The following is a 23,244-nucleotide window of genomic DNA, read 5'->3' as shown; positions in this document are numbered from 1 at the left end:
GGAAAAACGGAAAGAGAAAAGAAATAAATAAACAAAATGTAAAGTTCGTAGAAACAGAAACAGAGGAAAGTTTATAAAAATAAAAATAAATAAATAAAAATGAATGAAAAGAAACGATGGTGAACTTGCCCAAAAAAGAAGAAACACAGAAAAAGAGAAGAAATAAATTTGAGAAAGGGAAAGATTGGGAAAACGAAAAACAGAAGGAAGATACTTACCCCCCCCCCCCCAAAAAAAAAGCAAAGAAAACGATGTTGTAATTGCCGAAGAATGCGAAATAAAACGGAATTGAAGTATTAAGCAACATAGAACCTTCTGCATTTCAAATTTAACTGGAACATTAAGTTGCTATTTTACTCATAACTTGAGTATGTGAGTTCATACCTTCCCTCACACATTATTCTAACTGAACAAAAGATATTTGATAGAATTTGATCAGCATCACTTTACAAATGAATTCAACCATACTAAGTATCTGAATTCAGAGAGCAAATAACATTACCCTCTAAATAATTATTCTTTAGTTTATAGTATTGTATATTCTTAATGAGTTACAATGGTGTTTTCCTTCTTTCTTGGGCCAGGAAACGAAGATGTTCTATTGATTCCTTTCCCAAGAGGTGGGTACACTCATGAAGAAGAAAAGCGAAGATTCTAATCTGAAATATATTTTATCCACATAAACTCAGGGAAAGCCATTTTCGTTAGTAGATTGCTTTTGGCTTGACCATATTCCCATGGTGAATAAAGGGGTTGAGCGCCCTCACCCGTCAAGAACTTTACATGATATCTTACACGAGTAAAAAACTGACAAGAATTGATTAATTTCAAAACTCCCCTATGTCTAATGATCAAACCTATAGACCAGACAACCACCTCTCCTTTTTAGGCTAGCTGATCCCTAAGGCTATCCCACACCAATAATACCGCATAATACAAGACTCCTGGGGACTCGTATCTACACTTGATATCAAAGTATACTACTAGCAAGTAATATACAACATTCACTTTTACAGAAAAACTGGTGTGTTATTAGTGCAGTGGATACCATACTGGAATCTGCAATCATCTAAGTTAAATTCAAGTCAAATTATTATGTGTACTGCATTTCTCTCTCTCTCTCTCTCTCTCTCTCTCTCTCTCTCTTATCTATATATATATATATATATATATATATATATATATATATATATAAAAAATATATTTGTAGTCATCGACATACAGTCCTGTTTCGTTGTATCACAACTCATCAGTGCCGCTAGACTAGCACCTATCCCAAAGCCGAGGATCGAACCTAGAAGCGTCGTGATGAGAGTCGGCAGTTCTACCCCTTGACCACGGAAGCGGTGCCCGCAACTAATCTGTCCGAATGTCTATTTAAATAAACATCCGTCCACCACTCGTAAAGTGCTCAAACGTTTGTTTGTAAACAAACCGCTTCGCATTTTTTCAGCCAAATTAAGTAGCGAGTGAGATTATTTATGATAGTGCTCGACCCAAAGAGGGGGGCTTTATAAAATATATTTGTAGTCATCGACATACAGTCCTGTTTCGTTATATCACAACTCATCAGTGCCGCTAGACTATATATATACAGTTCCGGCAAAAAGAAAGTTCGCACTTGTAATTTTTTCAAAAACTGCAAATTAAAGCTAAATTTAATGTGACTGTTTAAACAACCTATACCTCATTTGATTCGCCTTTTATTCCTCTATAATTTTGCCTGTTCATCTTTTACTTTTAATTGAAATATTCTAGTGTTCACGTCAATTTCAAAAAATAACTTCAAGTTGAGGAGACAAAAAGAAAGTCCGCAGCAACAAATTATTTTAAAATCAGCTTAAATTATCATCTCTAAATCAGTTTAAAATATCCATCAACAGGCAACAAAGTATCTCTAATCATAATTGTTGTTGTTTCAGGTTATACAACATAACATTTAGTCCATATGACACGACTTTCTCTTAGTGATTGTCAGGAGCTCATTAATCTCCACCTTTCTGGTTTATCCAATCGAGAAATTGGCCGCACATTGAAATGTGATGAGAAAACGCTATGAAAGACTGTGCAAAAGTACCAAAACACCAGCAGTGTTTGTGATGACGCTAAATCTGGTCATACTAGAGTAACTTCTAACAGGGAAGACAATGTTATCAAGTTGGTTGGTTGTTTTTGTTTTACGGCATATCAACCCTTTTTGGGTTATTTAATGCCGAGATGTTATCAAGATCCATAGCCTAAGAAACAGATTTGAAACGGCTCCCCAAATCCAACAACAGTACAATCTTGTTAAAAAGTGCTCTCTTTCTGCTATCAAGAACAGAAGGAATTTAATTTGCGAGGATATGTTCCAAGATACAAGCCAATGATTTCGTGAATAAACAGTAAGCACTGTCTGGTTTGGAAGGCATTAGTAATTATGTGTTGGGAGAAGGGAAGGCTATGTGTAGGGAGAAGGGAAGGTTATGTGTAGTCTATGTATGTAATAAGCAGTTAAGATTGGTGGAATACGAACATCATAGGAAAATGAAGAATAGTACAGTGTGCATAGCGCGGTAGCAGTGGTAGTACTTGATAATCAGAGAGAAAAATAGGAACTTCTTCCTCTGTAGATGTAGCTCTCGTGATGATACTTTTCCCAGGATGAAATATAGGATTTAATTATAACGACTAAATGTGTATTAAATGACGTAGTAAAGTTACATAAGACGGGGGTCAAAGGTTTAGACATTATTAAATTTATATGTGGCATCTGTTATTGAAAACCTACCGCAATTTGGTGCAGAGAAAAATGTCTGCAATCAAAATATTATATATATATATATATAACTACTTCATTTATTCACATAAAATTAATATACAAAAGTATAAATTTATGCATAATCTTTAAGTATTTATTCAAAAGTGCTCAATATGTAGGTAGAGCTAGTTAGTAATTTATAAAATATATATGGCGATTAAGCTACACTGAATATTTCGCGTTTCATCCACTCTAGGATTCTTCAGGCTTATGTGCAAATTTGGAGGTTGTCTGTCGTTTTTATATACACAGCTTCTATTAAGATTTTAGTTAGCCAATCAGCTTTCTATTATCCACCGCGCCCTTCCTATCAGCAAATGGACATGCACTTACAGGACAAAGGAGCAGTTGACCTCTGTTTGACCTGATTCTTTGTGTGTCTTCTATTTAGCCTGGATATCTAGTGTCTTGACCTGCTTTAAATCTAGGTTAGGTATTTTTTATGTTATATATATAGACACACACACACACACATACATACATACATATATTTGTATGATAGTTTTTGTATATGCATGTTTATTTATTTTATTTATTTATTTTCTATTGTTTTTGTTAGTTTTAAAGTTATTTTTTATTTCTATCCTAGAGTAGATTTTACCTATAAACACAGTTGTTCGCTATTTCTCTCCTACAGTTAAATAGATGTTGGGGTTCTTTAAAGTACAGTATAGCAAATTTTCATGAAGGCATAATCTACATGGGTCGTCTAGGTCTCTACAGGTATTTGCTTGTCTTACTATTTTCCATTCCACTACTGGTGAACGGCCGCGTTCCTTCTCAGTATTTATTTGCTAGCGTTGTTTTCATACGGTGTTTTTTATTGTTGAATGTACTTTTGTGGTCATAATATCGAGTTTTGAAATCTAAGGAAGTCATACCTACGTAATATTTCTTGTTATTCGGGTTTTCTTTTGCAAATATTGTGGCCTGATAAACTATGCTTTTGGTTAGACATTTATTTTGAAGTGGGCAAAATGTGCGGTATCTTCAGTTGCATTTATCTTGTTCGTTATTAGTATTTTTATTTTTATTTCTAGTATGGTTGTTGTTGTCCGGAGTTGGTTTATTATTATTATTATTGGCTCACATGGAGCTTTCACACAAGTCAACAGACGATCTGATTGGAAACCTGTGGTGTTCTCTGGAGGCTGAGTGACAACAAGTCTCCCCAGACGTCCAGTTCTCTCCACCTCCTTCGATAGCATTTGCAAATGAATTTGCATCATCGCAACAGCCGCTTACCATTGATTTGTCGCCGGCAGTGGCCATTGGTTTATACTGGAATTTGAGTGGCACTAAACCTCCCCAAAGTCCCAGTTCTCTTTGCGCATGTCCAACCGAGGTCTGGCTGGCGCTCTCTCCTCGGTCTTTCAGTCCTTCTTGACCCTTCTCAGCTCTTTGGTGTCACTTTTTTATTGGGAGGAGCGGTGGTGAAACTATGGGGTGGATGCGTGATAGGGTTGTAGAACTTGTAGATATGCAGCTTCGGTGTTCTTCATTCCCTGTAACGCTTATTCGTTATATTGTCTTCTTGTATTATTCTCTGCATTCAAGGGTTTTTCCTTAATATTTCAACATATCTATCTTGTTTGCATACCTTATTTTGACGTCTGAATATCAGAACTTCGATTGTGTTTAATTATTTCGCTTTTGAGTTTTAAAGTGTGAAATTCGGTGAATATGTTAAGTACAATAATTAATTTAAGTTAAGCAAAACAAAAAAATTTTTTTTAAATATTTATACGAAAAAAGCCAATTTAAAATCTTTGATGAATAAATTAACAATTTTTTTTTAGGTAGCCGAATAATGCATGACCATTATTAAACAGGGAATGCTTTGAAGAATTGATACAAAACAAATCGATAAATATTGTGCCCTTTGTGTTAAAAATATAATTTTTTCGATCCCGTTTGAAAACGTTTGTCGCCTTTCGACTATGGTGGACCAAACGCGCTGAAATAATATTTTTTATTCTACTTTAAATTACCCCCCCCCCAATTTTGGGGAGCCTGATCCCCATACACATTAAAAACCAAACTCATACAAATGGTCACCCATCTGGTACTGGCCAGCCTCAACGTTAATAATACATTGAAATTTTCGTCGCTGAAAAATAAGTTTTTTTTGGCCTGTTTGGTCTTCCGTAGTTTGCTTTTTATCAAGTACAAATGTAAACATTGTATCGAATCGACGTGAAGTAACTGGTTGCCTATATGAATAAGTGGAATTATTTGAAATCCAGGTACTAATATTATAATATTTTTGCATATTCTCATAGAAAATCACCATAAATCTTAGAAAAGAAATAAACAAATTAATTCTTTCAAAAACCTTTTTTTTTTTTTAAACTATTTATATACGTTTTTTGTTCAAGACAAAAAATGTCAATTGTTAATTTTGGGGGAAAATTTAAAATTTAATTAAAAATAGTAGAAAAAGTTTTACATTATTCTGCTTTCTATATGATAAAATTCAGGGTTTTATTTTTCTCGAAAAAAATAGTTACTCAGAAATAATGGATTTTAATAAATGTAATTTCGTTTTACAAACCAACAATAACTTGATTTTTCGGCCATTTTTGGCGGTGTCTAATATAATAGGTATTATAATAAGTACACTGAACTTTCTGCCATATTAACGCTTTCCCAGCCAAAATAGCTAGGGCATCTGTGTGGACTACATAGGACGTACGTTAAAATGCGATCAGCCAGACATATATCGAAGTTGCGGCCAACAAGGTTGTCCCCAACGACCCAACAACGATGTTAAGACCCCTCCACCCGACCGGCATGCGTTCTGCTGAAGCGCATGACTCGGTTCAATTTTATAACCCCACAACCATCTCCTTCCAATCCAACCTATTTGGCCTAAGACGCAAGTATGTACTCTTTTCTTACCCTCTCTTTCTTTCTTTCCATCTCCGCTTTTCTCACATTTTTATCTTTTTATATAACTGCCTTTACTCTCTCTAAGTTTCTCTTGCTTATCTGCACGTTGACCTCAAGGGGTCGCATTCCATTTTCTTCTCATTTAACTTTCACCATCTGAACATCTAAAGACGCAAATAGGATTGTTTGCTGAAACAATTGTAATGGACTGTTAATACCTTAGGTTAAAAAAAAAAATAAAACACACATACATGCGTAATACACACACACACACACACACACACACACACACACACACACACACACACACACACATATATATATTATGCTTTAAATTTTTATTTTCATATTTTTATTTATTTTATTTTATTTTTATATAAAGGATGGAGATCCCAATCTAGATCGTTTTCCAGCGGTTTTCCAAAATTTCAAAATATTAAGATGTAACTATATTACCTGCGAAAATTGAGACCATCCAGTCGTTCATACGATTTCTAAATATGAAACACACCTTTACAGATATCTTTCCTTGCAATTGAAATGTATTTGCAATAATGCGATAAAGTGAACTCATTACACAGATTTTTTTGTAATAGAGCAATCACATATTTTGAAAACAATTTATTTAAGTTAAAAATAAAATAAACCGAAAGAAATGAATTTATGGGAACATGTTCTAATAATATATGATAACATATTAAAAAGAATTTTATTTGCAAATTCCTATCACATATTCTGTGAGATTGTAGCTATTGATATATATATGGATTTTTCATTGTTTTTCTATTACAGGGTACAGGGTGGAACGATAAAATTGTCGCCCTAGAGAAGATGACATGATTCAATTTCCGGCTTTCTTTGTTTGTTGCAGATCATCTACTAGTTGTCCAGTAGTGTACAAATCCCAAGAGCGATAGGAGCATTCTATCATGTCTGTAAGTGACACAATGTTCGATGAGCAAAATCGGAGATGTACTTTGTGTACAACTCATGCTCTCTACCAATCCAAGTTATGATAACAGGACCATTGCCAGCACCCTCAAAATGCATCGATTGATTGCTACAAATAACAGGAACATGTCCAGGTTCATGTAAACAAAGTTTCTGGCCAAGGTTATGGTCTTTGGTATGATTTCAAGAGCCATATCATGCCACCTCACATCTTCGAAGTCGGCTTAAAAGTCAACACCAAAGTGTACCTGGATATACTGGTGATCCCCTGGTGCAATCAGGCAAACTCTAAGTGTGACAGCAGGACTCAGCGCTGGCCCACAAGTCTAAAGAGATGCAGGCTTGGCTTCAGAAGGAGTGCAATGACTTTTTATCCTTCTCTCATTGGCCCTCCTCCTCCACCGACCTGAACCCGCTGGACTACTTCATTTGGTCATATGTCATTAACATCACCAATATGATTTCCCACAACACTAAAGCCAGACTGATTGTCGCTATCCCTTGAGTATTTGCTGAGTATTTGCTGGCGATTGTGGAAAAGGCATATTCTGGATCCATATCAAGGCAGTGATTGAGGCTGAAGGCAGATACATTGAGTAGATCTTAGCTTTACTACATAATCAATTTCAATTGATTTTTTCAATAAAAGTTTTAAAATAAAACTGTAGTGTTGTTTTCTTTAGGGCAGCAATCTTATCGTTCTACTCTGTATAAGTTAGAAATGTGATTCGTATTATTTGGAATCTCCAGGCTGCTGTCCTTTACTGAAGATATGCACTTGCATACCAATTGGCAATATAATGAAGATGTTGACCTTCTGTGTAGAAACTACATACTTTCTGATTGGATCTGATATTTATTGGCAGGAAGAAGGGCTAGCGATGGATCACCATTGCCTCTAGGACATACCAATGCATACATGGTATACTTTGAGGAAATGGCTTTAGGATCAACACCATTAAAGCGAACAATGTGGTTGCGATATGTGGATGACACATTCATCTTCTGGCCCCAACAGAAAGATGTTCAAACATTACTAGATCATATGAACTTAATCCGTCAGATGTGCTGACAACCCGTACTAGTCAGGGGTTTATATCATCTGCATATCAAAAACAACTTTCACTGAACAGTACATAAAATTTCATCTTCCACCATCCATATAATGTAAAGAAAGGAATCGTCCGTTGCCTACAAAACCGAGCAAAAGCCATATGCACTATAAATAGATGGACAATTTCAGAGAAACCCTCCACAGAAGCAACAACCATTGTAAAAGAGTAATAAAGAAAACGAAAGAGTTGTATGCTCAGTTTGTTAAATCCAAAGTAGCTGAGCAGCGGCTTGAATCCCAACAGTTTTGGCAAATAACAGAGTCCTGAACAGAAACGTGTACTCTATTCCAACTATCATCAATGGACCTGACGTGATCTCGTCAGCATCAGACAAAAGCAAATGCTTTACCAAGAACTTTGCAGTTAATACTAGCCTATGTGACCAAGGCCGTTAACCCCCTGTATTTCCTTCTGTATCAGGAAACATACTATGCGACATCTGTGCATGATGTTGCCAAGCTAATCAAAAACCTTGATTCCAGTGAAGCAACAGGCCCTGACAGCATTCCAATTATAGTGCTAAAAAGCTTCAACCAGAACTAGCTCCCATACTTACAAAGCTGTTTAAACGTTGTCTGAAGGAAAATTGCTTCCCAACACCCTAGAAAACCTCATCAGTATATGCTGTATTTAAGAATTCAGGTGATTGGTCATTTTGCTCTCAGTACAGACCAATAAGTTTTCTATGCGTCATGAGTACGTTTTTGGAATCTGTGTTAAATAGAGAAGTAGTCAACCACCTCAGCACAAATAACCTTCTTAGTGACATGCAATATGGTTTCCATTTTGCTAGATCTACAGCAGATGTGCTAAAGTTTATATCTCATAAGATTAGTGAATCTCTTGATGAAGGCTTCTTTTCTAGGACAATTCGTCTTGACATATCAAAGGCCTTTGATAGGGTATGGCATAAAGGTCTACTTCAAAAGATCTCCAGCTACGGTATAGCTGGAAATTTCTTCTCAATTATTAAATCATTTCTGTCTGATAAATTCCTAAGAGTAGTGGTTGATGGGCAGAAATTAGAAGCTCACAGTATTAATGCTGGAGTCCTTCAGTTGTCTACCTGGGCCCAACTCTCTTCCTGATCTACATCAATGATCTTTCAAATCACATCCTAAGATCATTCGCACACCTTTATGCTGATGACACTATCATCTATGGTAACACATCAAAGGCTGTATATGACCAAGTTCTCTCTGATTCTCTCTTTTCTGGCCCTAAGCACGTGATAGAATGAGGAAAGAAGTAGCTAGTTACTTTTAATGTATCTAAAACCAAGCTTCTATATTTACATCTGTGGTTAACTTTTACTCCTGATCTGAAATGGAACACATACATCCAATCTGTTGCCAAGGCCACTGGAAAAATGGTGGGATCCTTCTATCTCTCCAGCAGATATCTCACTACTGATGCAATTCTCTGCCTATATAATATCAGGTACGTCCAAGGATGGAGTACTGTTACCACATCTGGGCAGAAGCTGCTAGAAGCACCTGCCTTGAAAGAATCCAAAATAAACTTCGTAGTCAAATGGTAATGCCCTTTTCTCTTCCCTGCAACTTCTTTCCCACAAAAGAGACGTTGCGAGTCTGCCTGCTTTATCGTTATTTTTATGGCAAGTGCTCGTCTGAACTCCAATCTATGGTCTCTCCTCGCCAAACTTTCACGAAAAACACTCGTCTAGCTGAAACTATTATCAATAATTTCCCCCACTCTTTTTCTGTTCCTAAACCTAAACGTAGATTCCATAACAAAGCTTCCTTCTTAGAACTGCACGTTTGTGGAACTCTGTTCCGTTTGCCCGCTTTCCAGCTGACTACAATTTGGTAGTTTTCAAGTTCAATGTAAACAAATTCTTGATAAACCGTCCCCTTAAGTAATCCAATTTACCAAATTTCCACTACTAACAATTACTACGATATTATCCCATTGACTATTGTACACCCATTATCCCTTATCCTCGAGTGGCCTCCGGGTCTTGATGAGTGGTGAATCCTATCTAAAAAAAGAAGACATATAAGCCATGTATGAAGATGAAAACAGAAAAGAAACTTTCTTGCATAAATTTAAGGTCGATCAAAATCAATATCAACCGTGCATGGGAAAATGGGTTCACAAGTGATCGGACTATACAAAGGTGCTTTCAGAAATTTAGTAATTATAATGCAAACATTGAAGATGAAGACGATAATGCAGTCTTGTGAATGAACATTTGAAAGCAATTATTGAACAAAACTCATGTCAATGTGTCAGCGATGTCATTGTTTTAACATTGAATAAATGAGTTCAGCATAAACTCAATGAATAAATGTCTGTTTTTTTAAATCGATTGTTATTTTTAGAACATAATATTTATCATTATTTATTAGAAACCCAAAACAATCACTGAACTTCTGTTGCGCTTATAAAATAAAATCATTAAAATCTAAAACTATATATATAAAATAAATATAAATAACCATATATGAAATGAATAAAACTATATATATTAAAATACTCAACTTTATAAAGTTCTCATCTGTAATATATGCCTTTAACATTAACTTTAGATAAATATGCTAGTTAGAATAAAAAAATGTGCACGAAATTTACCAGATTCAACCATTTTATGAATAATGTGATTGATCTCTAGCTTATCTTAATACAAAGTTTGAATACGCACATTCCAAATGTGTTGTTTCTTTTTGCATCTCCCTAACACGTGCATCTTACTAAGTTTTGATTAAATGTTAACACACTTTTTCGCATCAAATATTATTGCTGTTGATCATTTCTTTTGATCATTGCTTTAGTCATTAAATGATTTTCTCTTTCAATTTCTTACAATTCATTCAATGCTTCTACATATTGTTCCCATTTATTCAAGTTGACATTTGCCATTCATCTCTTTTTTGGACAAGGGAAATAGAAAACCACCATCAAGTATGAACAGATCTAATGGATACCGTTTCAGACTATGAAGTGACCCATTCTAAGTTTAAATCCTGTTCTAGTTTGTTCATTTATATTCTAACATCATAAAAATGTATGAAGGCCTGATTTCCTCTTGTTATGGATAAAATACTGACTTGAGTTACACTAATTGTAAACAATAAGAATAGCTATTGTGGTTCTGTATTAAATTACCAAAAAGGATTGATATGCCATAAAATAGACAAAGGAATCCAAATCAAATAGTTAAAAAATTAAATGTCAAGAAACTTGTTTAACCATTTTTCAGTCAAAAGAGTTTGTCTGCTAAACCATATTGTTCAGAAATTTATTTTTATGTAAGACGAAGGATATATTTAGTTGAATATTATTAGTCAGAATCTTTAGCAAAAATGGCAAAACTTTCGCAGCTTGGAACCACTGTACATTTCGATTTTTCTCCTTTCCTCCTCCCCATTCGGCTTTTCTATGCTCTGTCTGACTCATACATCGAGATGAAGAACACACTTCTTTGAGATTCCAAACGGTAATAAGATTGGGTAATCCAATTTTAACAGATGGATAAGACTTTTTCTACCCGTTATTTTCGTGGCTCTTCATTCATGCATGTTGGGGGAGGGGGCCAGTTTTTTATGCAATTTGTTCAAAGATAATCCTTTTGCATTTCAGCATTCATTTTTCAGCTGCTTACAGAAAACTCCTGGCTTAATTTAATAGTTTTTTTTTTGGTAGCTTTTATTTTTTATGCAAGAGTGGTACGTGTAAAATCCAAGTATTTAACGGTAAGGGAATATAAAGAAAAGAATAAAAACTTAGTTCCTTTTTCTTGTATAAGAAAATTCCACATACATTTGCCATAGTATTAAGTGTGAAGATTTTTAAGTATCAATACAATATTAGTATTGCAGTTTCATTAACATAGCAGCTTAACTTTATGCATTTTCATCACCCAAATATTTATTCTTCATTTTCTCCCATTCTTAACCATTTACCAATCGTGCTATCGTCAAAGTTTTACCTAAAATGTCAGAAAATGAGGAAATGCTGAGCCAATAAAATTGCAGCTGACGTTATCCAAGAAAAGTTTTATTTACTATCATTGCTTCATTATAAAAAATAAATATTTATCCTAATTTGAATAAAATAAAATCAAGCAAAAAAAGAAAAAAAATCATTAAAAAATTTTTTTTTAAATTTGTTTGCTATCAGTTTTTTAATTTTCACAAAATAAGTATTTATTCATGGAACTTACATTGAGTGTTTTCTTTCCTTTAAATTTCAATTTTTGTTTACATGTTTTCAATTCATTTTTCTTTAAATTATCTTTGTGTTATTTAAAAAAAAAAAAAACTGGTCAGCATTTGAGCAAAAAAACTGCAAAATGTTTATTCAGCAGTTTCCGGCCTTTTACATAGGCTGCTCGGAAAATTCCTACGATAGTACCGTCCTTATTCTGTATAAGTACCCTAATGTTTGTTGGACTCTAATACTTTATTTATACAAAATTTATGAAGTCTTAACGCATCTTTTATATTAATATCCAATGAATATATTTGAAACTGGAAAATATATAAACGAATGTGATATTTGCTGCGATGAAATCATTAAATTGCATTTTAGTGATCAATAGAACCTTTTCATTTTATTCAAGAATTGAAATACATCTTTTGGGTCCTTGGGACTAGAAGATTGTTTTTCAGTGTTGTAATATCTTTTGATAAGAATGTTTGTCTGCGAAGAATATAATATTTATGTAAGGCTCATTATGAAAGGATTTGTTATTGATTTGTTATGAGATTTTATTTAACAATCATTTATAGCTCTTTTGGATGGAATCTAAGATGGAATTGCCTTTATTCAAGTGGTCATTATTTTATTTAAGCATAAATTCTAAAACTTTTTCTATGAATGAATATATGACACAAAGTAGAAATTAAGTGTAAAACAGTCGCATATATTTACATCACTAATAATGTTTGTTATCTTATATATATATATATATTTACATCACTAATAATGTTTGTTATCTTTACCATTAAAATCATTTATAATTTGGAAATACAATCTTTTCAATAAAACGAAAATTAAACTTTAAAAGAACAGTTATATATGATTAATCTTTAAGTTTATGAGAAAATGAACGCTATTTGATTGAAAATAACTAGAATTACGTATAATTACATTGAAATAGAAATTGCCTTTCAATATTTATTTCTTAAGATCAACTATTTCAAAGTTGGATAAATCATAAAAGATATTGAATACTTCATTTAATAAAAAAAATTCTAATCATATTTGTACATTCTGCATGAATTTGTCATAACTAATCCGAAACTCATATATCTCATTCAATGATTTTATATCTTAATTCACTAAACCTAAAATTGAAAATTGCAACTGAAATTAAGTTCTTTTGTTGCTTCTGAAGGATTGAAAATTTAGAAAAGGTGCCTAAATGTAGTTTGCTTCAACTTTTCCATCTGGAAAAAAGCATTCACTGGCCTCACCAATTGACAGTTGAAATGTGAAGACAAGGAAAATGAAATTCGGTGCATAAAACATGCGAACTTTGATGGACACTCTAAATTCTAAATGACTGGAGAGATAAACAGCCCTCGTCGCAAGGAAACTCCAAAGATTCAACTTTGATATTGTAGCTTTGAGCAAAACACGACATGCAAGAGAAGGACAACTGAAAGAAAGCAGGGACAGTTTACTTTCTTCTGGAAGGGCTTGGACACAGAACAACAACGAATCCATGAAGTTGGTTTTGCTATTCAAAATAGTCTTCTCACTAAACTGAAAGAACAACCAGTCGGAATCACTAAGCGGCTCATGACTCTAAAAATTAAACATACTCATAACCAACATGGTACCATTATCTCTGCGGCTAATGATGTTTGTTTGAATCGCGTATATATAAAAACATATAAAATATATATTTGTTTGAATTGCATGTATATAAAAAGCATATAAAATATGTTTGAATCGCATGTATATAAAAACATATAAAATGTATGTAATATGTAATATATGGCGTAAAATATTAATAGACACAAATCAAAAATGATTAAAAAGTTCGAAAAATATTCAATTTAGAATACATACATATATTTTACAAAACATACACACATTTTAGAAGAAACACACACCTACATATTTTGAAAAACCAGAACATTAGGAGAAGTGGCACTATAAACTATTATATACAAACAGAAAATAAAGTATGCAATAAATGTCCATATAAACTTTTAATATATAATTTAATTTATATTTAATAGTACAATCTTACATTACCCAAATGTTAAAAAGTATGTTACTAAAGCACATAATATATTAAGTACATAATATAGTTTATATGATAGACTAGAATAAAGTATGAATAAAGTATAATAAATTAACAAGTTATGAGAAAAATATCTACATGTAAATGATATGATTCAAACTAAGAAAATGCTCGATACATTATCATATCCTGATATTATTTTAATATATTTTATAATTTATATTATATATATTACTTTTTATATAATAGACTAGTAGTAGGTTTGTGAGTAAATTTTCCTGCGTTCACATTCCTTGACTTTCGACGGTTAAATTAGCATTACTTGAATGAAGTAATAATTTTTGGATAATTTCGTGAATGATTAAGAATGGAAGATTTGCATGAATCATTTTGTCATCTTTCACATTTAGTAAAGCTATTTTCATACATTTACATGTATAAGCATTTTTCTAACAATATAAGTGCTTAAATAGCATTTAAAAAAAGCAATAACCTTTCTGCTGAATAAGCACATGCATATATTTTTATGCTATTATGTAAGCAGATGCTTTTTTATGCAGAAGCAAACTAGCCTTCAAACATCATGAGAGATTTTTTTTTTTGTTGTATTTTCTGTCCACTTGCATAATTCTTGTGTGCGTCCATTCTCTTTTGTTGTATGATGTGTGTTAATACATGTGCTTCTATGTTTGGAAATGAGTGTGTCCTTACACATATAAATATGTCTATGGAGTTTTATTCCTTGTCCGGGGGGGGGTATTTTTTTTCTTCTTCCTCTCTATTGGCTCCAGAATAGAACACTAATCCATAAGACATGAGCATTGGTTTTTCATTTGTTGATAAATCTGTTCTGCTTTACTCTCTACGGGGAAACACTCAGCATATAAATCAGAGAATAAAAGAAGAAAACAGGGGAGGAAATTTGATTTGGTTCCCATATGCAAAGTGAATGGTACTTGAAGAGGAAGAATGGACGAAATATTCCAAGGATAAAAGGAATCATATTCTGGCATCATCTTAACCCATTCTCCACCTCTGATTTTAATCCGTGGATTGCAACTAATAATGCCTTATACACTTCTGAGACCGTTTTCAGAATGGTGACTCCAGACCCACTTATTTCTCTTTCTATATCATTTGTAAAGGTTTCATTGATTTAGCATAAAGAGACAACAATGAAACATGTCTCATACTGAACGAGAAAAACATACATGACTACTACAAAGTGATAGATTGATGGATATATTTATTCAAAATGAAGATAACTACATCGACGAGATGAGGCAACCTGCAAACAAAGGTGCTCACCCATATATGCATTATAATATATATGAGATATTGAGTAATTTATTTTCAATATCATAGTTATTCAAAACTTGAACTAGATATATATCTCTCTCTCTCTCTCTCGAGAGAGAGAGAGAGAGAGAGAGAGAGAGAGTGAAATCTAATTCGAATTTTGAATAACTATGATATTGAAAATAAATTACTTAATATCTCATATATAACTCTCTCTCTCGATAGAGAGAGACAGAGAGAGACAGACAGACAGACAGGCAGGCAGACTGACAGACAAACATCTTATTCTAATTTAGAAATATTACTTAATTGAAAATAAACTTGCATTTCATATTATATATCACTTTGAATTTATGTTACTAATTTTATTAATATAAGTTTCTATAAATATTATAATTACTATTAAAAATAATATTATTTAGTTACTACCAATAAGATTCATTTATTACTATTATTGATTTTATTAATATTAATATCTCTAAACCATTATATAAAAATTAACTTATAACTAATTAGTGGTTATCTCCCTTTGAACAGTAAAATTCTTTATTTTTCTATTTGACTATAATTACCTCCCTTTGTAATTGAAATACTTAAGTTGAATTAAAATATAGCGTTACTAACGATTTTAACTAATAATATTATTTTATTGGCGTTTCCTTTGGAATTTTGTATATATCAACTTTTTCAAGCATTTATAAACTACACATCCAAATAAATGCATCGAGGATGATACTAACGAGCTTTAAAAGGCCAACCATTAAAAGGTATATATATATTTTTATTAGAAATATTTAAAATACCACATCTTAACCTTACCTTTCCACCCGATTTTATTTTATTTTATTTTTATTTTATCTTACTTTGTTTATCAACATAAAAAAGTAAGTTTTTTCTTTTATATTTTAAATATTTTCCAGATACATCTGCCTTACTTAAAAAAAATGCTAGGTTTATTTTTGGTGTCTTTAAAAAAAAAACCCACCCAATATTTTTGCTGATGAGGAGACTTTGTTTCAAAAAACTAAATGATAAAATTAATGTCCAAGAATTATTGTCTATCTCAATAAAAACATTGTTTCCGAAACGGTCGTACAATTTATTGATTTTGTTTGTTCTTCCTTGTGAAACCGATTTTTAATTTTAATTACAAATTATCAATCATTTACTCAATATATATATATATATATATATATATATATATATAAGAGAGAGACAGAGACAGAGAGAATATCTTATCAGAATATCAAATTAGTTTACTTAAATTATTTGATTAGAAACTAGAATAAAATCACTAATTCGCTCGGGAGAAACTTATTGAATTTTTAATTAAAATTTTTTCTTTGCATTAGATTTTTGAATTCAGTCAAGTATCAAAATTCCGAGTTGATTAAATAAGCTTTGAATAAACTGGAGTGCATGTGAACGATGCATTTCAACAAAAAAATAAAAATCTGATATAAAAGATATATATATATATATATATATATATATATATATATATATACTAGCAATTCCGCCTGGCTTTGCTCGGACTCTATATACTGTTCATAACTTTATGTGCATATGTATATATTAAAATTGTGAATATGTACGGTGTATGAGCCTTTTTCAAGTCTCACACAAAAACACACATTCACATTTCAAGCTATGTCATATACATACGCGCACACGTCACACATGTACACATATTCACGTTCGCGTACATACACTCACATTCACGTGTATAAACACACACGCTAACGCACACATATGTACACGCACACGAACGCACACATGGACGACGTCACTTCCGCTTTCTAAGGAATTATACACATGCGCTAATGACCACCGGAAACGAGTATAAAACAAAGAGACAAGCTGTTTCTAACCCTTTTTAGAACCAACTCTCGACCAAAGAGGTTGGGCTAACCAGCCGCCTCTCTTTCGGGAGGTGCACGCTCGCGCGCGTCACGCCCACTTACTACTATGTATGGGTCACGAGCTAACAGACCGTATGCACACATTCACACTCTTTCTCTCTCTATCTACTACTGGTCCCTGAGAACACCTTCGCGTAGCTGACTACTAACTGATGTCAACTCTCATATCCTCTTCTTTGTCTACACGCTGGACTAGCATTCTCATTTCCACTACAACACTTATTTCTCTTCCCACACGCGAACAAACGATAGTAAGATGAACACACATTTCCTATTCTTTCTACAACACCAACCCCCGCAACGAACATTGGTTACATATGCGCGAACATGAACACATGTTATAACTAAAACGTTCATTCTTTCAACAGCAAATAAACGACGTTTATCTTATCCATCAATTGAGTCTCTGTTTCCTTCAATTCCATTCGTTTCATTATTTTCTTGTGGCGAGCTAGGGTATTATACCCTGGTCCGCTACAACGGTAATGCCTTTCTATATAATAGGCCTCTTTAACTAAAATAAAGAAATACAAAGATTTTCCCAAATCTCAATACGCTGTATATCAAATTTCGAGTCTGTAGACTGAAAATTGACAGAGTTATTGCGTAGGGAAATGTACATAGAGAGAGACACACAGACAGACACTTTCACTTTTATAGATATATAGATATAGATTAATGTTTAAATCAATTAAAATAGGATATTTTTATATTTTTTACAAGTTGATGGCCAAACTTAAATCTATTAATCCTAGGTTCCGTTTGAATTAATGCATTTTTTATGGTTTTATTTTTATTGCTTGCCTTGTTTTTTAACCAATAATAATTTTGTCTGGTATAGTTTAATAACTGCGTTTACAATTCCTTACATAATAATTTGCAATCTACGTATATTATATTGTATGCTATCGATTAGGGCTGAAAGATAGTAAATCTCTAGTTGCTCAGGCAAGATCAGATCGGCTAAGAGAGGGAAGTATTTTAATATAGTTAGTTACTAGTTGCAAATATACAGAGTTAGCAGTAGATGGGTTCGAGAGCGATGTCTGAATGATTATCTTGGAACAGAAAATGGACAATGACAAGTTCAAGGAAATTATGAAGCAACCAATCAACAAATCAACCTGGCAGGATTTGTATATGGAATTAATAAATTAATATTATAAATATTCTGCTCGTCTACAATAGACAGGATTCTAGATAAGTCTATTTCAAAGTGCTCAAGATTTCAACATTTATATATATTTTTACTTTACTCAATCTTCATACGGTTATTTTCATTTTAAATTTATAATATTCAACATATTAATTCATTTCATTAAAGTTCAGTCTATTTATATGTCGTTACATTCTTTTTAAAATTATTGGTTTTATCGCAAATTTTTTTCTGTTTGACCTAATCATCGAAACATATCACGCTAACAAAATGTTTTCTTTTACATTTTATCTTTTTGCTTTCTAATTAAATTGACATTTAATAATGAATTCAATTTAGTAACTCTTTTTATTAGCTTAAAACTATGTTAATTTTATTTAAAATAACGTCTACTTTTAGCCAAAATATTTCCCAAGTTAATTTCTGTTCTGCTGAATCAAGTTCCAATGATAAATCTGCTGAGCAATATTCTTCACAAGTAAATGACAAATGACCTATTACGTTGTTCGGAAATCTTCTTTCAAAAGCACACAACGTTATGTCAAAAGAAGGTGTCACTTACTAAAGATACCTCTAATTCTTAAATCTTCCTATTGAATTGAAAAGTTAGATTGTATATTGTCTAGCATAATCATTAAAAAGTTAGAAAACAACTATGGCTTCAACTATACTTCACCTTGCTTTAGCTGTGGCAGTTTTATTTAAAATGTTCTCCTGTATAATCATTCTACTTCTTAGTATCAGAAGATAAACGAAGGGTTTTAATGTACTACGTTCACAATAGAAAGTGATCATTGCTGGTTTCTATTGTATATCCATAGAATAGTGTTTTATTGTATATCCATAGAATAACGTTTCTATTGTATATTCATAGAATAGTGTTTTCGATGCGTAACAGCTTTTATCAACACAATGTTTACAATATATTTCTGGATGTTGGAGTTGACGATTAGTTATTCGTATTATTTGAATATTCCCCACTACTAAATCATTTCTACTACATCTTGAGTGTCATTTTTACAACGCTTCGGTTGATATAACCTCCGACCTTCTTCACTTCTATCGGGAATGTTTCTGTTGAATTCGGAAATCTGCACGGAATTTCAAACATAACCCTTATTTATGAGTTCATAATGGTACAATCCTGAGTAGAGCTAAAATGATAGAGAATAAGTAACTGACGTGCTATGTTGCAGGTTTAGTCTGAAGTATATGAAGGCCTGGTCGTCTGACACTGTTTTTGATTCTCTAGTTAAGAAGACGGTGTAACGAATAATAAGAGGATGTAATGAATATACATTAAGAAAACGGTGTAACGAATATGTCCGTGCATGTGACTATTTGAGTCCTTTTGGTAAACTGGGAGATTACACTGGTTTACAAAAATAAATTTTTGGTCTGAGATAAAAATGGGGAAAGTTGGTTTTTGTTAATTTGTGCTGAATTCAAATTTATAAATAGTTTTGCTCTATCACCTCTAGTTTTCTGGCTTTTAAATAATCACATTTTAGTATAAACTGAAAATATATGTGCATATTTCAAGAGTTGCAACAGTTTATAACAGATAAATTAAGATAGATAAAGAACACTCATTGAATCAATCTACTTAGATGACACAATTACACAATTCATAGTGCCACAGACAATCAAATGCATGTTTTCTTAGAAGATCTGGTGTATTTTACCTCAAGGATTGCACGCAAGAGCATCCAGCAGAAGTCTCCCATTATGCCGGAGTTTCATTTGCCTTGAGAGTTGCTCTTCATCTTCGTAATGTCTTGGTGGAATCTTTCTCCATGTTGATCACTCACTGCTCCAAGGTTTGGCAGGAAGAAGTTGAGGTGAGAATGGAGACAATGAATCTTGAGTGACATTCAGCACCCCATATCCTCGTAAGACTTTAGCAACTTCTCAATACAGGCTTGGTAATCTGATATACCTGTGTTACCAAAGAAACCACTACAGACTGACTCGGATGCTTCTCATGTCCTCAGTTCCTTTAAGTTAAGAAGCTCCTTAAAATCAGTATCTTTCAGTACTTCTCGGATCTGAGGTCCGACAAAGATTCCCTCTTTGAGCTTAGCAGCTCTAAGACCTGGGAACACAGTAGATATATATATATATAAAACAGCTAGCCCACGGTACATGGCCAGACACAGTAAGCCCACGCTACACAGCCAGATACAGCTAACCCATGCTACACGACCAAACACAGCTAGCCCATGCTGCATGGCTAGACATAGCTAGCACTCACTTAAAAGTGACGACTCTTTTTTTCATATAATACAACCGAATCACATTTCCAGTTCTTCATTTAAAAGCTAGGACATTTTCAGAAAAAAAACCCCAACCAAATCGCATTTTAAATTCTTCATTTTAATGCGACAACTTTTCCTAGAAAATCCAACCAAATCCCATTTTAACTTCTTCATTCAAAGGCGACTTTTTTCTTTCCCTAGAAAATCCCACTGAATCGAATTTTAACTTCTTCATTTAAGAAGAACAACTTTTTCTTGTCAGCTAATACAACCGAATTTAATTTTGGATTCTTCATTTAAAAACGACGACTTTTTAAATACAAGTCGACCGCATTTTAAGTGCTTTTAAAATAAACGACTTTTTAAAAAAATAATCCGACTCAAATTGTACTTTACTGTACTCCAAAACATGACACCGCTATTTCTCAAAAATCCGATTCGAATCACGAATCATACTGTTGATTCTGAAGGTGTTCGTCTGGCAGAACTAATGGCAGCCAATTCTGCAAGGCCTTCATTGTCAATCATGACAGCTCTCATTCAGGTCAATAGTTGTTTTGCACTCATCATTTCCATCCTGGATGAAGCATGTAATATACGTCTGACATGTTGCGGTAGTCCAGAAACAAATGCACATGTTAACCAACATTCAGGCAACAGTCCCCCAACCAACCAGGCTAGGCATCGCAGTTCAGCAAAAAACTTGTCCACTATGTCATGAGAGCGAAGTTGTCGAGTGACAAACTGGTCATATGCATTAAATGCATCGGTGGCATATGTGATTGTAAGGGCCTGCGTGACCTGTTCTGCATCTGTTTTCTGCTCCATACTAAGTTGTCTGTATATGGCCAGAGCTGCACCATACAATCTCAATGGCATGACGCACTTGACACCTCTCATAGCACAAAGCTCACACACATTTTCGATCCACTTGACAATGAGCATATCAAATGCAGCACCACTAAATTCTGGAATCAACCGAATATCAAAAATTTTGCCCTTCATCGCCGAAAGGTAATAAAAGGCTGAAATAGCTTCTTATCATTGAATGTTTGAGTTACAGAAAAAAAAGAATGATTTTCACATCGTCAAATTCGTTGTGTCGAAGCACACATAACAAAAATCCGCCCTGTTCTCTTTTCGATATTATCACAAACAAGCTTTCTTCAACTGACAGCAGATTGCAAAGTACACCGTACGACGTTGAGTCAACAAAAAAGAATCGTTTTCAACTGAAAAAATGCTGGCTTTTTATATTGTCGAATCTGATCGCATATCAATTTGCGTATGACACGTTTTTGTCAAGTGTCGGCCAGGTTTCAAGTTTAAGACTTTTTCTCTTTCTTTCTTAAGCAAATGACACCCGCACTAATCATGCATAATTTCCATTATGAAATGTTATGGTAAATTTATTACCATTATTATTGTTACTATATTTATCCGGAATTTGTATTATTTACAGTTAATATATTTTTAATCTCTTTGATTTCGTTGTGTATGTCTATCAGGAAACATAATTATTTCTAACTTTTCATTAACACCAAGAAAACAGATGGGGTGGTGTTCAACCTTTGAAAATTTAATTGCATTAATTTGCATAGGCCGTCTTTATGCTTATATAAATTTTATTTATCTATAAAGCTTTACTTTGTATTCACCATTTTTGAAAAATATTGTTTTAAATTTATTTTATCTATATATTTCAAATTTAAACTTAACTGATTTATATATATATATATATAATTATGTGTGTGTGTGTGCATACATATGCGTATATATACGTATATGTATGCATGCATATATATATGTATGTACGTGTATATGTATGTGTATATATGTGTACATATATATATAGATATATAAATACCCGTTCACATACACTTTTCACGATAAAGATAGAACCCAGAATTAGATAGAATCGAGCAATTGCATTGACAACGGACAACGCCAGACCCAAAGTGGGTTTCTATGTACTGCGTCTCATCAGTGACTTGCTCCGACATAGGTGCGCAGCCAGGTCATCACACGCATGAAGTGTGCAATACAGACGACCTAACCATATGGGACACGGCACAATCTATTGGCTATGCCTCAATTTTTAATTCTTATATTTTTATCTAGTTCTACATTCTACGATGTGACAAGCAACGCATCCTATACAACTAAGATAGTTACTGCTGGTATGCAAGCGGTAGATATCACATCTACAAACATTAACTGAAATTAGCCGACTCCCCAGACACTATTTCAGAACAACCTATTAGTTGAGAGACATCACGTCCCTACGAAGGGTGAACCGCTTTTCTACACATATTAGAAATTAAGAGATTATAGATAGATATATAAATACCCGTTTGCATACACTTTTCACGATAAAGCTAGAACCCAGAATTAGATAGGGAGTCAGCTAATTTTAGTTAATGTTTGTACATGTGATATCTACCGCCTGCATACCAGCAGTAACTGTCTTAGTTGTATAGACCCGTTGCTTGTCACATCATAGAATGTAGAATTGGATAAAAATATAAGAATTAAAAATCGAGGCATAGTCAATAGATTGCACCGTGTCCCATATGGTTAGGTCGTCAGTATTGCACACTTCATGCGTGCGACGACCTGGGTTCGCGCCTA

Source organism: Euprymna scolopes, chromosome 18 (assembly GCF_053919585.1).
Source record: "Euprymna scolopes isolate OS-2025 chromosome 18, ASM5391958v1, whole genome shotgun sequence".
In the NCBI taxonomy this organism is placed as follows: domain Eukaryota; kingdom Metazoa; phylum Mollusca; class Cephalopoda; order Sepiida; family Sepiolidae; genus Euprymna; species Euprymna scolopes.
This window is presented reverse-complemented; position numbering follows the sequence as displayed.